Here is a 12,581-nt window from a genome sequence, read left to right on the forward strand (position 1 = left end):
TACATGCCCACGGCAAACTTTAATAAGGAATATCTTTATTAAAGCGATAGTATATGGATTTTTTGTGTAAAATTTTCTATCACGTTGCTTTTCTGAACACAACCCTAAATATTAATAAAGATTTAATAATTGTATAAGAGATCTGAATAGAATGATACTGATGTCACTCACGAGCTAATTTCGCTTCTTTCATCAGAGATCGCAACTTACTGGTACATATCTAAAAATAAACCATTGAACATAGATGTCATACATGAAAAAAAAACCGTAATTCAGGTAAACGGCAAGCATATTTCATGAAAATATGGGATATTGGCAAAACACAGTGTATGCTAAAATAATCTATAAAATAAATTTATATAGATTATTTTAGCATACACTGTGTTTTGTCAAAGCTATTGATTTTCTTGGTGGTTCTTCTGGATAATAATATGAATTTAATATTATAAAATAAAGATTCAAAAGTATTCTTACAAGTGCACAAGAAATGCGCAATGTATGTACGCCAGTTATTTTGTCTTTATAATACAAATTTGTCTTTACTACCAATTCAATCAATATTGTGGGTGTGTCAAAAATATAAAAGTCTGTACTATGAGAAAATACTACAACGTACAACATGAATCAATCATGTTGTATCTACATAATCTATTTACCTCGATCACAATTATCGAATGTATAATAAATAATATTCAATGTAATAAAACGTGTATTATTATTTATTTTAGTTATTTTTTTATATAACGAATGTTGTGAATGAGTGTGCAAGTTCGTTCGTTCGTAAATATTCGCTCATCATGTATTAAGTTTCAGTTTCGTTGCTGTCTGTTGATTAGTGACTTTTAATTTAATAAGTAACTTAATCGCCCACACAGGGTTGCTGGTACATTAAACAATTTATACGGATATATATATAAATCCAGTGACTACATACGTATACAAATTTAAAATGATTCAGGGAATGAATATGAAAACAAATTAGCTTTGTTAAATAGATATATGGTTTATTTATTTAGGAGTAATGCATCAGTTTATGGTTTAATCTGTTTGTGTTACGTTCGTTTATCGAATTAAATGTAAAGAAAAATATTGATCGAATGTTGCTCTGTAACAAAAAATACAGAACAATTTTTAAAAATAACAAAAAACAAATAATAAATTTATTATCCATAAAAAAGACAATTAAAAATATATTTTAACAACAAAGAAAAAGGATATTTATTTTAAGTAAAATTATTATTATTCTTATGGTTTACCTTAAAACGGTAATTAATTGTTGCATTACACTGCCTAATGCAACAAATTCCCTTTCGGACAGTTGCGAAAAAGAGTTATTACTTTATTGGCTGCTTGCTTGCGAAGGAAGAATTAATTTCACACAACCCGGTTGCCGAAAAGAAATTTTCAAAAAGTATATTTTCCTTATTCACAAAAAGTTGCGTGAAAATATCAATATTTGAAACAAAAACAAATTGGCTACCACTGCGCTGAATGTTAACTTTAATAATACTACGGTGGTCTTCAGTACGCTTGACGCACCATCACATCCTCATGTTAAAATAATATATTGAAGCGACATTACAAGTAGCTCCTATTATTGTAGGTCTTATAAGAAAGAAGCGTGGGCTACTGCGTAGGAATACGGCCTAATTATATAAGTAATTTTTCATCCGGTTACTCTTTAGAGGGTCACTTTACATGTTATCATTTAATTGACGTTCAATTTATAAATATATCTTTCATTATTACGCCTCCAACTTAAAAACGAAACAGCTTTCAAAGATAGAAATGAAATTTAATCGCATATATACACATATTTGTATTTAATATTTATATCGATAAAAAAGGGCGTTGGAACTCAGTTCACGTTCATGAGTCAAATTCTAAAATTTAGATTTTGATGCTGCCTGGAAAAAAACCATGCAGGTAAATAAAAAATAACGTTGAACACTAGAAAAAAATCAGCAGGCACTGAAAACACCTCTGTGTAGTTGATTATTTAGGGATAAAACACGCAAGCCAAATGTCAGAATTGATGTTTTTCATTTAAAAACATAACATACAGAAACGACGAACTCAATCTTTTGAATCTTCACTTCAATGAAATAGATAGTTCTTTTTCAATGTTCTTTTCATGAAAGGTTGTCTGTGAGAGATAGCTTAAAGCGATAACAGCTTGTTCCTTTGCGCACAATTTTTGTACATTTTTTTTTTCTGTTATACTGATGAAGATTACATGTGATGATTAAGTATGTGAAATAAATGTATGAATAAATGATAGATATTTTAGTTATGTCGTTGTCCTGTTGTACTGTCCCAACAATGCTAATAGAACATTGTAGGCTGCTTGATGACGTTTTAAAGAAAACACCAAAATGTATGAGAAAAACATACGTACGCGGCCATCTTAAGGGGAATTGAAATTTATGTGGGTATATGTTTAAACAATCACTTATTTCAAAATAATAATTTCAATTATTTGAAATGTTACACGAATTACTACTTTGACAATCAACTCACAGAAATCAAATGCTTTCTATATAAGCCATATATTGTATATCGTTAATAAGTAAATCTAAGAACATTTATAGTTATACTTTATGGTTTAAAGCTAACCACAAAATAAGACATTAATAAAAGATAGCAAGTTTTTACAGTGGTATTGTATTAAAGATAAAAAATGCTAGATTTGAAATCCGTTAAAGTAACCGTTAAACAAAATTATTTGACTTACATAAACACATAATCGACTATAAAAATAACACAGAACAAAGACATAGTACTGTAAAACGAATACAAATATACAAGTTACGTAAAAAGAAATACAAAAAATATAAATAATTATAGCTGTGTCATCGTTTTAAATATGCGTAGAATAAATTACAGAATTATTGGAATTTCAGAAACCTATATAAATATAAGAACAAAAAAAATTAATTATTTCGGTAGCCTTGATTTAAGTAAGTGTTTATCATCAGGAAAACCTTGAAGACTGAACCAGAAGTGTGAAGAACACTTTAAATGCTTGCATCATATAATGTTATAAATAACAAATTCAAAGTAAAGTAGATTAAGGTCACAGATATCTTTATTCTTCAACATCGTTAACGAGCATCGCCATGCGGTTATGTTATTTTGAGTAACTAAGAAATATACGGCCTTTATAAACGTTGTTGGTTTCATTGATTTGACGTAAGCAGGAGACACAACATTGTTAAACTAATAATGAAAGATTTATAGTAAGAGTTTACACAGTAAAACTGTGGTTTCTTTTTTTATTAATTAATTTGCTGTAATGCTGGCGACCATATGATAGTGATGATTAAATTGCCATCCGGAATTCAATTAATTCAAAATACCAATAATAATAAAAATAAAATGAAGGATTCATTAAGGTATTGTTTAAATTTATTACCGTTTAAGTTATAATAATAATGAAGGGATAATGGATTTCGTTGATGAATCATGGGTTTATTTGGAATTTCCGACCACAATGCAGTCCTTGGGATTAAATTTAAAATTGGGATGATTCAAGAATAATATACCTTTTGTTGGCACGAAGGGTCGTATGTTAAAATTTTTAATTCTAAAGGAGATGATTAATTTTTTTTTCTTTTCATTTATAAGGATATTATTTACATATACCCTTTTATTTTTCTATGATAACGAATGTTTACTAACGTAACTATTGTAGAATTAAATTGTTAAAAAAAACTTAGGAATATATTGAATTTCTGTTTTAAATTTGGGTGTAAATGTTAAACATACACGAGCATACAGTTTAAAGATAATATTTTTAAAAATTTTAGTTCTTATTAATGTATAGATGATAATGCAGTCAAGGAAAATAATACAAACATTAATCTTTCAAAATGTCAAATCATTATAATGAAGCATAGCAGTTCGTTAACAACAAGTAATAAAATATTTATTTATACAGAATAGATGACACATCGTTTTTATTATTACCAAAACAAGAAAAATTATTGAGTAGACATAATAGAAATATTTAAACCAAACACAAAATGTCAAAAAATAATTAAACTCATTCAGTACAATTTTATTATGTTAATATATTTATCTAATACAGTTACACTACAATGCATTTGCTAGCCCAGACAATCATCTGACGTTTTTGTCGATAAATCACCGTTTGTAGTTTTTATAAAAACTTAAATAAAATAAGGTGTAATAATGACCTTACTCGGAAAGGTTGTTCAGTGGTGTTTAGTTATGTAATCATTTCTCTCTTTCTACTATTATTGGTTTGACATTGGAAAGAATTAGATATGGTATAATTTTAAGTAATCACCAACGATACAAAATTTATAGGTAAAGCCGTAACTGCAAATGAAATGGTTCCTCTAGAAATGTTAGATTTGTCTCATAGTGTGACTATGCAAGGGATGGCGAAATTCATTATCGGAAGCAAATACTATAAATGTAGTTTAAATTAAACAATGACGCAACCTTTAATGGAATATTACGAAAATGGATGACTTCATAGAAATATTTTTTATAAGTCATTCTAAACTTTCACACAACTCGGAAGAGGATATTGATACGTTACCGTTTCTTCAAGTTTCCAGTCATTGTAGAAAGCAAGCATCGACTATAAACACAATAGAATAACGTCGAGGTTACTGTTGTGACTGACTTGTATGAAAGTGTAGCGAGTGAATTAACAGGCTGCTTCATGAGAGCTATAATTGTACATCGCATAATCAATTGCTTATTCGATCGCACTTTCCTTTCTCATAACTGCCATTAAAATCATTGTACAGAAAATAATAAGATACTTTGTATTACTGGTAAGATGACTTTAGGTTTTTGAAGTTGCCCTGTGTGTTCCCGTCTTAGTATTAACGGACTTTATTATTTGAATAATTTTTTTCCATTTTAATCAATTACATATACGACTAAAATCAAGCTTTAAAAAGAGTGACACAGTCTACAAAAATCCAACCGATTTTAATTTTAAGAATCGACAAATATCAGCGTCTCTAAAATTGAGGCGCTTTAAGTCCAGGCCTAAGCCCAAACGTTGGCAGTATTCTGTGGTCGATAAAATCTATATATAGAGAATTTTAGGGTCAAGGATACACTTGTGAGTAAAGGCCTGAAAGATATAATTTTTTTTGATTGCTTGATTTTTAAATCCACGTCTTGAATCTGCAGTGAATGCGTACGGCCAGGTGGCGAAACTGGTTGTTCCCTCCTCTTTGCGGTCAGGTGTGTTTAGCAACTGCGCTTCCAGATTTCTTACACAAAGCATTGTGGAGTAAGAACTTTTCAATAGAAGAGAAATAAATCTCACAACATTTAGGGTGGGTATTCATAATAATAAATTTTAGCACAATTCACGCCGGGTCTATATTTAACAGATCGTTATTGCACGCCAATAACTGATCGTTTTTGAGTTACGAGCAAAGTCAATATTCTTATTCAAGTAGGCTATTAAGTACTTTTGAATAGTCATTTTACAACATAAAAATCAATAGAAAACTATATAACAACATACAAGAAACAGAAGTATTTTATGTCTTGTTGTAAGTCATATTATAATAATATATAATATAATAATTAATTTATCGATTCATGAATGTGCCTAATTTATTTAATTAACCCGGGCAATTCACATATATTATAAGACAGCTATGCCATAACCTTAACCTTTGAGATATCTACCTGCAATACGTTCGGACAACAATGCCATTGTTCGAGTTATAAATTCAAGAGCCTCCCTTCAATACGTTAATAAACTTACATTGAATATAGACATTTTTATTAAGTACAGAATTCGTTTTTTAATAAAAATTGGTGGGTTTATGCCAGTCCGTCTGTGTAGGTACTACGTTTCACAACAATACTTAGCATTGTTGTGTTCCGGTTGGAAAGGTAAGCCAGTGTAATAATAAACACAAGGGACATAACATCTCAGTCCCTAGGTTGGAGTATTGATGATGTTATAGATGGTTAATAGGTATTTCTTATATGGTAGTAGTGAGATCTTACCATAATTGACCCATTTGCCAATCTGCCTAACGGCTTACTTGAATAAAATATAATAAAGCAAAACGAGTTTATTTTATAACTTAACAAATGATATAAAATTTATAAATAATCATCAAAAACTAATGATATTATATTTGTTAACAGTCATCTGTTAACAAATATAATATCATAAGTTTGATTGATGTAGACTTTTATCAAAGTGTTTGAAATGCGCCTTGTTTAATTAATAATATAAAATTTTACAATCGACTGTGAATTGATTCGATAAATAATGTAATAATAAAAATGATTTTATGAGTAGGTAATTAATTTGAGTATTATTGAAGTTTGTACAGTGACTTGTATATTTGATTGTATATTAATGTTTGGTTAAATTAATGAATATTGTAAACAAATTATCAACACTAATAGTCATTTGTCGGGGAATCTAATGTTGCAGAGAACCTTTGGGTTTCGATATTATTATATTTCGATATTATTACTATTCGACGTATTACGTAAACATCCAAGTTTCGTCGTATTGAAATATTCAAGTTAGATCCGGTTTGGATTGTGGTTGAAGGGATTATCAGCTATTGATTACTCGCAAGTTCCCATTATACGACATTCAACTATTTGTCATAGGGGTCGTTACGACCGACAGTTTTGAGGGCAATTAGTTTTACTTGTACGTCTCACAATTGATTTAAGAACTTACATTATATCAATTCTGTATTATTTAGCTTCATTTTATATTCGTAAATTATTAGTAAGTCATGTTCACGTCCTACTTTGTTTCGTAATAATATTTTTATCTCTCTCACACACAGTTTCAAGAAAACAATTGTTATTCTAAAATGATGTAATTATTTTTCTAATAAAAATACACCGATACACCTTTTTTACATATTTTTTCTCATAAAGCGGTAAGGCTATAATCATTAGCATTTGGTCAGTCGTATAAACATATTTTTTATACAATATGATAATGTATTCATGGTTTTTTATCTGTATATACAAGGTCATTGTAAAAGAGGTCACGTAAAGTTGACCTGAAAAGAAAATTGAGGAAAACATCATGGAAGTGGAGGGAAATGTCGGGCTTGCAGTTTGTAGTGGGCGGATGATGTTATTTTTGTATCTTCTTGTTGAAAAGCTAGTACTTTAAAACTGTCGCTTTAAATGAAACCTCATTATAAAACGGGATTATTTTTGAAATAATGAAAGGATAGTAATTAATTTTAAAATATGCCGTTATTATTCTTAACCAGTGGAAATGTTTTGTCTTAAAGCAAAAAATTATTTGTAAAATCAGCAGTGGCAGACATCATTAAAGTTTGTATAAAATATATATTTGTTTAGTAGTTGTGTAGTAGTTGTGTAGTTTGTATAATATATGCTTCTAAGTATATTTTCTGCGGTGACTTACCTACTCATGTTTATTTTTAGGCAGTATTGCATTATGTTTATTACAGTATATAGTTGATTTAAAAGCATTTCTTGTTATTATATGATTCGAATCCTTTTGTTTACTTACCGTAACGGGACGACAGTTTCCAGTGATCCCGGTTGGACCAATCAATATTCAACCGTGTTATAAACCGCACGGCAAGAGCTCTTCGCAGCTCGGAGTTGGGCATCCACTTGGTTATTGATTTGCATGCTATTATTAACAGCAAAGATCACTGCACATTTACGGTTCAACAACAAAACACAAACTGTCCTATATGAATGGGACGATCAGAGTTTCACTTGTCAATAAGCCACCGTGTACTTATCCGTGTAGATAAGAACTTTATTGTCGTTGCACAATTCCGCACTATCAAACAAATAATGCAGGCTTCGTATTACACTCATATATCGTATTGATTACATTCGGATGGAATAAAACAATGGTTACACAGCCAAAACAATACAATGTAGCGAGGCGTGCACCGCACGTGCCGCCTCGCCCGCGGACACCTCCGTACTGAACGCTCGCGGGCGGGAGACGGGAGACGAGCGGCGAGTGCGGCGGACCGAGTTGAGTAAAGATTGCCGTTCGGGTGCATTCGCAAGCAACCCGATGATTTTGGCCGTCCGAGCAAGGTAACCACTATGGTTTTATTTTTAAGTCGTTGCATGTCAATGCACTGAATATATACCTGGAATGGACTTCATATGAAACCATGCATAAAAATTGCAACATTATTTAAAAATGTACAAGATTACTAAGCACAATAATACGATGTTAGTAAGAAGTATCGTTTTAATTAAACTTATAATACCCAATAGTTTAACGTCATTTAAATTTATAAGAGAAAACTTAAAAAAAAGTGTCTTGTCGGAATAATTAGTAGCAATTAGTACCATTTTAGTGCAAATGTACATTTTATAGATACAAAAAATCCCCTTTTTATTTGGTCAAAACAAGTAGTAGGTTGTAAGTTGTGGTATTCCTGACGTTATCTTTGCTGTCTCGCCTTGCTGACGTCTTTCCTATCTGTACCTAATGGCGACGGATGTTACAATCGGTTTCTTTGTAGAAATGTTTAAATGGGCTTAAAAAACAATGAGTTGTTTTAATGTCATTTGTTATTTAAGTCTTCCTTATATTTGCTATTTTATTGTATAATTAAGGCGAGAGAGTCTTTTTTCATAAGCTTTAACCAATTTTTATAGGTATTTAATATGAAATTAGAGACAAATATTAGCGCTCCTTTTCCCCTTAAGCATTTTCTGTTGGAAATTCTGCTTATAACGTTGTTTTCCTGACGTGAGGTAAGGTCAATGTGTCTATAAATATGCCCACAATAGGATCCGCTCGTCCCGGGTTCTCAGGAAAACAGAGTCAGTCTAAAGTATCTCTTGCCATGGTCATGATTAATTCCAGAGAACTCAATAAGAACAGAAATGTCGGTGGTTGCTAGAGCACCATTAAGATAACCGTGGTTGAAAAGCGCCAGGGTCTTTAGACAGAGATTTATTGTTATGAGAAAACTGTTACTATATCTAAATATGACTCATACTGATGGTTCAAAAACTGCAAATATGAACTTAGCAGCTGCATTTTTTTTATCCCCAGTTAGATTTATGTGTTAAATTTAAGATTGATTTTAATATTTCCATAATGCATTATGAATTAATTGGTATTTCTGAGTCTTTATTATAATCCTTAAATTAAATTATATAATATAAAAAAAAATTAATACTTTGTAATCCTATACTGATTCCAAAAGTAGCATACAACACTTGACTCAGATACCCTCGAAATTTCGAGGCATCCCTGTAGCCATTTCCATTTTAGACAGTATACGTAAAATTAAACTTGCCGATATATCTATAGTTATCCAGTGGAACCCATTGGAATAGTAGGAAACAAAAAGGTTGACTTAGCAGCACGACAAGCCTTAGTTGAGGGTATCCAATATTCATGTTTGCCATTGCCTTCTGATTACATAAATGATGTAATGGTAATATGCATGATATAATATGTAGACGGAAATGGCGTGAATATTTTGACGAAAGATCGTTGTCGAAAGGTATTTGGTATAAAACAATACAATGTGAACCCATGGTTTGATGAAGTGAAAATTACCAGGGAATACTTAGTCTGTTTGTTGAGGCTGCGATCCGGTCACATCCCGTCGCATAGATTTTTACATTTAATGGGTAAAATAGATTCTCCAAATTGGACCGATTATGAAAAAATAGATGACATATATCGCGTTCTGATGGAATGAGAACAAAACTCAGCCGAGAGATAGTACATTTTACAGAGATTATGCTATGGTATTGGACTCTGTAATGCATACTTGCTTCTACTTTATCAGAGAGAGTTTTATAAATAGTCGATGTACTTATAATAACTAAGTATATAATTAAAGCAGAAAATTACAGGAGTGACATAGTCACTAAGTGACAAAACTCCGTCTAATAAAATAGAAAAAATTATATATATAAAGGTGACCCACAATTATTGGAGAGTATCGCAAGCAATCCATGACTAGGCCCAGTAGTTCGTAGAGTTAAAAGACGTTTTTTTATATTGTATTTTTTGTATTAGGTATATATTAACTATATTATAGGTATAAATCACATTCTCAATCAGTTGTAGATGTACGATTATTAAATTTGTTAAATAAAGTTTAAAAAATGCGTGCAGCCGACTTTTAAAGGATATTTTGATTACAGTTCGTAGGTAAAAAAGTTATATGAAGCCATGAAATGATTTATCAGTTGGTCTCACTTATTAAACTACTTTTTTATGAAAAATTATATAACGTAGCTTTATTATAAAATATATTATAACAAACTTTTATATATACATTATTTGTCTTGACACCATTAAAAATATTTATAACTATCCAGAAGACGAAATGAGGCTCATTCAATGCTTGCCCAAGGCCAAAATAGATGTAGGTAAAGTTTATTCATTTTGTTTAACCAAGAAAACATTCCTAAGTGCCAATGACGTTGATGTATTATTCTTTAAAAGCAACGCGCACACTTGCAGAGACAATCTTAAGACAAACTTGATCATCAATCTTACAAGAAAACCAGGAAGTAAAATGGATACTTTCGAAGTGGTAGGTATTTGTAGTTTTAGCATGCACAGGACAAGGATATAGGACACAAAGATCCTTCTCTGTGACATTGAGTTATCCTTATCTTTATGAGAGTAAATTGTAATCTAATACAGAGCTGGACCGTAAGCTTAGAGGGCCCTGGGCTAACACTACTCAGGGTCCCACCTAAGACATATCTGAACGTAGACTTGAATTCATTTAATTAAATGGGATTGAATAATTGCAGAACTCGCAGTGCTGCAAACCATACGATCTATTTAATTTAATAAAGCTATGGATTCTTTCGGATTATCGTCTATTTTTGACTTTGACTTGACTTAGCTGGGGCTCACTTGAAGCCACGGGGACCTGGGCTGAAGCCCATATAGCCATATGGTAGATCCGGCCCTGATCTAATAAATGTAAGTATTGTATAATTATATAGTTGTTATAGAGTTATATGTATTTGTAGAAATACAGATATGATGATTATCTACTGAAAATATTTTGTTTTACTTTTTCTTATGATTGTTAAACTATTCGTCGGTTCCTGGAGGATGAGAACTGGAGTTTTCCTTAAAACACGACGAGCGTTTCTCAATAAATAACATGAGTATAACTGGAATAGTTATTATTATAAACACTCATTTATTTAGTAGTAAAACTTATATCGAAAATGGGTATACTATAGACGTTCACAAAAATACCATCCCCGTGTGACAATAGTCCGTTTTCAGCTGTACAAGGATCTATTTTTACTAACAATATACTTCGGATGATTTTTTAAGATAAGAATAAAAAACTGTCACTTTCTTTACGTATAATAAATTTTTGACGCAAGTGAGTAAGTGTCCTTATAGAATTCAATGTAAGAGTTATCTTTGTAAGAGTCTGTATGTAGAAATACTTATTATCCATACTGTTTACATATTATTTTCTTATAATTTAATTTAGAATTGAAAAGGGTTAAAATTATTTTTAACCTTTGAATAATTATTAGCTTATGAAGTATCCAATGTTAATTTTCCAGGTCCCGAGGCTCAATTTTAGATCCTTTTTTATTTTTTATATATATGAATGATCTTCTTTTATACGTTAAAGGTATTTGTAATGGTTTTCTAAGGATGCTTCTCTAATTTTTAAAGTTGATAGGTAAATGGCAATTATGACTATGTAAGCAACGCATTATCACATATAATTTAGTTATAAATGCTAAAAAAGGCGTAGTTTTAACTTAACCTATTGGAAAGCAACATTGTTATACAGATCAATTATTTTAATGTAACTGATGCTACAGTGTTTCTAGGTCTCACTTTGGATTCGAAACTTCATTGGAAACCTCATTTACCCGCCTTTAACAGGAAGACTCAGATACGCGGATTGCACGGTTAGAAAAGTTAGACAGCTGACAGATATTGATACTGCTGGATTATTAAATTTTGGTCATTTTAAAAGTTTTATGTCTTATGGAATATTATTTCGGGAAATCCAGTCACGTAATTTTACCGTGGAAGGGCGTGCCAACGTGACTAGATAATCGGCTTGAATTGACGAATCTACAACCCTAAAGATATTGAAACTGTTTTCTTTTTACAAAAAATTAGCTGATAAATTATTCAAAAGTACTTGCAAAAGCCTTTTTATAAGAGTTTTATTATAAGATAAATTAAATGGAAACTAAAATCTTATAAATATATTATGAAAAAATATTCTTAAGTATTGTTATATTTATGTAGAGCAATGTTTTATTAATAACTTTCACGATTTCTAATAGAAGAAAATAACTTCCACGTTCCCGTTAGGGATGGAACAATATCGTAGTTACAGAACTCCCCTTAAAAGTTATTTTTGTTATATCGATATCTTTTTCAAGTTAATACCAGACGAGGGTGTAACTAAATCGCTAAATCATTGGGTTTCGTTATCGATGAAACCAAGGGCGAAGCCCTATTGTATGTACCTTATATATTATATTATGTCAATATGAGCAAATTTTCTCTAATCGCTTTAAAAATAAAGAATCAAAACTATAAACGAAAA

General features: G+C 30.7%; 1 protein-coding gene across 2 annotated transcripts in view; it reads right to left on the reverse strand.

The window, feature by feature from the left end:
- LOC125069342 (ADP-ribosylation factor-like protein 4C) overlaps positions 1–8,010 on the reverse strand; it is a 54,437-nt gene extending 46,427 nt beyond the window's left edge. For both annotated transcript variants that reach the window (XM_047678807.1, XM_047678806.1), the window contains exon 1: positions 7,532–8,010. The gene's annotated coding sequence lies outside the window, so the exon portion shown is untranslated. The remainder of the gene's footprint in view (positions 1–7,531) is intronic.
- Between the last annotated feature and the right edge of the window lie 4,571 nt (positions 8,011–12,581).

The sequence above is a fragment of the Vanessa atalanta genome, chromosome 15, assembly GCF_905147765.1.
Source record: "Vanessa atalanta chromosome 15, ilVanAtal1.2, whole genome shotgun sequence".
NCBI classification, from domain to species: domain Eukaryota; kingdom Metazoa; phylum Arthropoda; class Insecta; order Lepidoptera; family Nymphalidae; genus Vanessa; species Vanessa atalanta.